Source organism: Notolepis coatsorum (genome assembly GCF_963971535.1).
Source record: "Notolepis coatsorum genome assembly, chromosome: 6".
Classification (NCBI taxonomy): Eukaryota; Metazoa; Chordata; class Actinopteri; order Aulopiformes; family Paralepididae; genus Notolepis; species Notolepis coatsorum.
Genome location: NC_140170.1, coordinates 122,401,387 through 122,407,386, shown reverse-complemented (window position 1 = coordinate 122,407,386; position 6,000 = coordinate 122,401,387). Strand labels below are relative to the sequence as shown.

Sequence of the window (6,000 nt, the reverse complement as noted above, 5' to 3'; positions counted from 1 at the left end):
CTTAACAAAAGTGCGCTGGTAGCGTTACATATGTTGTCTAAAGGGGGACATATGGTACAATTTAAGATTTTAATGATAATCGGCATATAAAAGGACAACATAAAGCATCGTTAATTTGTAAGAAACCTCAATGAAAACGGTAATATTCGCTATTGTTATGAAAATGTGCTAGAATCCTATAAAAATGTGGACGCATTTGGTCTACGTTCCGTTAAAGTCATGGGTGGTTCAGAGTTTTACCAGGGTTATGGATGATATACAGTACATTCACAGCAGTACTTCTTAGAGAATGCATACTGAAATGCTCAATACACAGTGTAAAGATTCACTGGCATTTACATTATACTTTAATTGAGCTTGTTAATAGTGGCCTTGTATGTGATGTTTGTGCAGTTCTCTTTCGTCCAGCATGGCTGCTTTAACATATATATATTATAGGTGAACGCCTGTCTGACTGGAACATGTTAACAAAATAACTGAATTGTCAAGTACTATATTCAATATTCCAATATTTCAGACCAGCTTATTGTTTTACAAACATGGGTTTTAATAGATGACGTTTACATTTTGTCATTACATGAATATGCATTACATGCATTATATGGAAACAATGCAATGTAGTCCACCAATAAATAAATAAAACAGCCATTATACAAGGGTATAGGATGTAACATTAACCATATTACGTTACCATTGACTGTAAGAAGGCTCGATGTCTGGTCAATGTAACATAATAAGGTAGCCAAAGTAACCAACAAAGAATATTTAATTAATAATTACCATTGTTTGAACAAAATGGAATATAAAGTAATGACAGACACGAACACATAACTGCACAGACAGGATCAGCATCAGACAGACAGAACACTTATACATGAGGGAATGACGAGACGAGGCACTCCTGGTTTGATTACAAATGGGTACACCTGGAAGGGAAACGATAAGGACTACAAAACCAGGACAGGGAACTACAGCTAGACATTCTGTAACACATCACACTGGGAACGCCTGGTCAAGGCACAAACAAACCCCACACATAACAAACCCTTTCACTACCACACTGCATAATGTTAACCCTTTCACTACCACTAACCGTCTGTAGTGGTAGTAAAAGGTTAACCTTCTGTAGTGTGGTGGTGAAAGGGTTAACCCTTTGTTGTGTGGCAGTGAAAGGGTTCTGTATCACACTAGCTCACGCTCAGCGTTTCATTGCATATATCTCGCTTCAGCATATATACACTGAATAATTTCACAAATGTACCTTTAATGCCAGCATTCATCTGGCCACACCCCCATCCGCTTACCTATATAAGCAGGGATGGTGCCACACACTCATCTCCTTCTCAAATTTCATCACAAGCAACGTGTTGCTCATATGCCCACTTGACGTGGAGAAAAATATTGGCTGGAAAAGCAATGTTTACAAGGAGAGGAAGAACAAGGAGATACGTTGACATCATATCTTTATTTTCTCTCTCACTATTTCGAGAAAATACGGCGATGTTGTCTTCGTCACTGGAGTGTCTGGAAGATGGTGATCATTCTAAAACCCTCCACCGGTTTTCGTATTGGGAGCACGCCGCTGCATGCTTCTCAACTGCAGTTCCTTGCTGTGTTGGTTGGGGTGAAACCTTTCAGGCCACAGCTGAACTGTAGGACGCGCCGCTGTTGTGAGGAGCGGTGGGTTTCAGGTTGGGTGAGTACTGTTGCTGGCAGGCTTCACTTGTCTGTTAGTGCTATGGGGGCTAATTGACAATGTTTATGAAAACCGGCCCCAGGCTAGGGTCCTTTGTTCAGCCTCCTAGGCGACAGAAGACCTTGGTCTGAAGACCATTGTAGTTTTAACTAGTGGGCCGCGACCATTAACACTGGTGATCCCTGTGTTTTCTGGACGAGTGGGTATCTCTCTGTCACCATGTAGCCCCTTCTTTCATATCCAAATGAGAGTATTCCTTCACGAGGAGATATGTGCATAAGATGTTCGATAGCGGAAGATCTATGTTCAAGTCAGCTACACAGGCCAGTTTGGTATTGTACTGATTCCGTCGGGTGTTGGTAAAATCACTGTTGTAAAGCTGTATTGACATCTTGTTTCTCTTTTCTCTTAAAAAGTGAGGAGGGTTTCAGAACGGCGGAGTGTTATATCATTGTGTACAAGTTCAGGTGATAGCTGCTTAGCTTACGGTTAGCCAGTCAGCTATTAGCTGCGGCGTTAGCCTGCTGGGATCACTGCGTGGCCTACAGAGGTTGGGCCTACTGTTAGCCAGTCAGCTGTTAGCTGCGGCGCTAGCCTGTTGTGATCACTAGGAAACGTTAGCTTGCTGCTATCGGACAAGGCCAGCGCGAGGTAGCTCCGGCTACTCGCGCGCCGCCGCGAGCTCCCCTCTGGTCGCGTGCGCCGTTCGTTCTGCGTCTCGCGAGCAGGGGCAGTAGCGACCGACGGTTGGAGCGGCCGTTAGCTTAATGCTACTCTGTTGAACGTGCTTTGATTATAACATGTTTTACACTCTTGACTACGACGTCATCTTTGACAGGGGATGTTCGTCGACCCTGCCCTGAGCCAGGACGGCAAGGATTGCGTCAACAAAGGGAACCGTAGCGACGGGTGGAGCGGCGACGCTGCCCAGATCGAACAACACAGGATGGCTGTGTTTTCTACGGTGTCTTAAGACTGCACTTCGCTGATCTACGCTCCGGGTAGGACAAGGTTTGGCCAGACCTTATACGCGTCTAGTGGCTTTACATTCTGCATGTTTTGTAAATAACGCTGTTTTCCAAAAACGTGTGTTGCTGCAATACATTTGGGATACGACGCGAGTTTTGTGTGAACTGTCTTGTCACTGGTAAATAGCTTCTCCGGGCAAATCGGGTTGTTGTTACAGATGTGAAAATGATCTGGTTGTTGTGTGAGAAACATCATGTGTGTTGTTATGTACCGTGTACTCACAACTAAGGGGTAACTAACCTATGAAGCTATGCTTAGTGACAAAAAACAGTGTGTTCACATATTAACAGGTTTTCCTGTTTTAACTGGCCGTATTAAGGGTAAAGTAGGAGGATTGTGTTCCCCCCGGTTCCCTGGGACTTTTTCATCCTCCTATCAGACATGTTGTTGCACTACATTGTGTCTTTGTGTGGTAGGGATGCGATGTAACCCTTAGCTTGATTGCTGAGGTTGTGCTATGTCTGCTGGAGAAACTTTATTTTCCTAAAAGAAAAGATTGTTTGGTCGCTGTCGTGTGTGCTTAGCAAGGCCTGTGGCCGATACTAATAGAGAATTATGTATTCTCTCATTATGAAAAACGGCGTTCCTCTGTAGAGTGTTTTTGCCATTTTTTGTAGGTGATGATGGGTTGTGTGCGTCATGTGACCTACAACTGGGTTGGACTGGCCACAGAAGCACATGTGTATGTTGGACCGGGGCTCTTAGAGAGCCCTCTCTATTCTGTGTTTTTTCCTTAGTAAAAATCAGATAGCAGGTTAGCTCATGCGCTGTGTGAAGCTGTCAAACGCTTCATAGAGCTGACTATGACTGTGTCATATTCTATTTTTGTCATTACATCGTATCATGGGTGTGGGGTCGTAAAGGGGTGAACTGGTAACCTTTCCTCTCCCCCTTGTTTCTGTTGGTCAGGGGTACACCCCCTGTCCTTCAAGGTTCCTGTCACGTTGCGGTTCGGCACGTTACGGGGTGAGGGGGGGGAGGGAGTTTCCTGGTCCCACGGCCTGGAATATTGGGCGTGTGCACCGCAGAAATTCCCCCGCCATAGAGTACGTCACCGTGCGCGTCTCTGTTGGTAACTTCCGTGCGCTGTTCAGGTCCATGTGATGGATCTGTTTCGGGGGGGTGGTCAGGGCTCCTCCTCACCAAGCGCCTATTCGGGCCTTCTGTGAGTTCGGACTCCTCCTTCCATGTGAGGGAGCCTCCATCAGAGTACAGAGCCTTCCTCCTCAGATTGTCAAAGTGAGTGGACCCTCTAGAAGGTGTCCTATTCTATTGTGTATGTATTCGATTCAATTCGATTATTGAGTGTGTATGGGTTCAGTGCCTCTTCCCCGGAGAGCCCTAAAACCAATTTTTTACATGGCTCAAGGTGCAATATATTCTTTTCAATCTGTACAGCTCGCGTGGGAAGTCTCTCTGGGGATCCCCGTCTCCTTCCTATGGGAGGGTGGTGGGATGTAAAAATGTGAACAATTTTTACCCCCGGCTGTGTAGACTGGGATACATACATAAATAACTATGTACAGATACCGAGATGTCACTCCATGTTACCTGTTACCTGTTTACTGCACAATGTTGTTTTTTCATTTTTGATTCTATTATATGTTGTACCACTGTATTGCACATCGTTGCGGGCAAGACCACCCGCATTTCATTGTATACCTGTATGCCGTGACAATTAAAACTCTTGACTTGACTTGACTTGATACTGTTGGTGCTTCCTTCTTTTCTATTCAAAAAGTGTTGGAGTTAGGAAGTGTCACACCCCTCTTGTCGTTCCCCTGGGCGCCTTGGGGATTCAATGACAGGTCTAAATAGCCTGTTCATTGATGTGGGTGTGTCCCGACGCACGTATAGTGCTAGCTCGCTGTAAACAGGCGACTGACTGGCACGCCTTGGTTGCTTGGGGTTAAAACTGCGTTTTTATAAAGCAACTGGGATGGGGGTTTTTCCTCTTCCGACGACCACATCCCAAGACCTGGGTTGGTTATCGACGGATTTTCGTTCATGTCTGGGGGATGATGACGGAATGGATCTGAACATATGTAGAGGGGTCTCACGCTCCGGGGGGTGGGCCACCAGGCGCGGTTCGCCCGAACGTCTGGGTGGCGCCTTCTTTTCATGTTAAGATCGACACGCATATCTGCCCTTTCTCCTGGAGTAGGCGTGGTTAGGGCACGGGACTGGTTCTGGTCACGCTGGTCCGGATCAGTTGAACCCGTTGTCCGCCGGGGATGCAGATCTGCTGTTCTGGTACCCTGAGGGACTTGGGCTTTTTTCAGGGGGAAAAATGCCAGGTCGGTCCGGGTGTCACAGGGTTAAGCGCTATGGAGACCCTGGTTGGGTACGTTTTTACTCAGCACTGTCGTAATGGCTTACGGCCATACCAACCTGTACACGCTCGATCTCGTCGGATCTCGGCCGCTACACAGGTTGGTCCTGGTTAGTACTTGGTTGGGAGACCGCCTGGGAATACCAAGTACGGTGTGCTTAGGGGCTGGTTCTCCATTCTTTTTCGCTCCTCTCTCACGCATGGCGAAGAGGGGCCTGTTGGGGTGGTCTTTGACCTCCTCTGGTGAACCTGTGCTTCCCGTATCGCCAGGCCGGTCCGAAGTAATGTTTCGTCGACCCGTAGGTCTGGGTTAACCCTTTTTTGAAAACTGAAACACTTGTACTGCGGTATAGCCGGTGTATACCCGCAGGTGTGTTTTGGAGTTTTTTCTTGAGGGGTTATAGGAACAACCACCGCATTGGGTAACGCCAAGGTGGTTGATTCCCTGGTGTGTTGGAGCAGTGTCAACTCCCGGGTTCACCGTTTGAAGGTGCCCCTGCACGTTCATGACGTCTGCCAATCGTGTCAGCCTTCTCTGCCTCAACCCCTCTGGGTGGGTTTTTTTTAAATGGAGGCTTGGTCATGCAACACCGCCAGCTTACGCTCCTTCCGCCGGGGCGGCTGTGTTCAGCTGTCCCCTCTGGCGCCTGTCTCGTCCGCAGTCTCCAGGCTAGGGTTAATAGCCTGTTGCCTGGTTTTTTCCCCGGTGCGCTGCCTGCTTCCGTTGGTTAACCTTTTTTGTGTGCTTACGGCCATGCTGACTGCCTGTTGCAGGTTCAGTGTGCCAGGCGGTGTACTATTGGGGGGACAGGGCCCGCTCGGCTGAGGGGCCTTTGTCCGAATACGCTGGCGATGTGGGGGGCGGGGCACTACGTGCCCACCTGGTGGGGTCTTGATGCTGGCATCATGGACTTCTCCGGGCCCCCGTTCCAGGGGGTCCAGT

The 6,000-nt window shown here is 47.7% G+C and overlaps 1 protein-coding gene across 1 annotated transcript in view; it reads right to left on the bottom strand.

Moving 5' to 3' along the window:
- The window catches only part of grm7 (glutamate metabotropic receptor 7), a gene marked incomplete at both ends in the record, with an annotated part of 692,585 nt that overhangs the window by 294,805 nt on the left and 391,780 nt on the right, over positions 1–6,000 (bottom strand). The window lies entirely within an intron of this gene.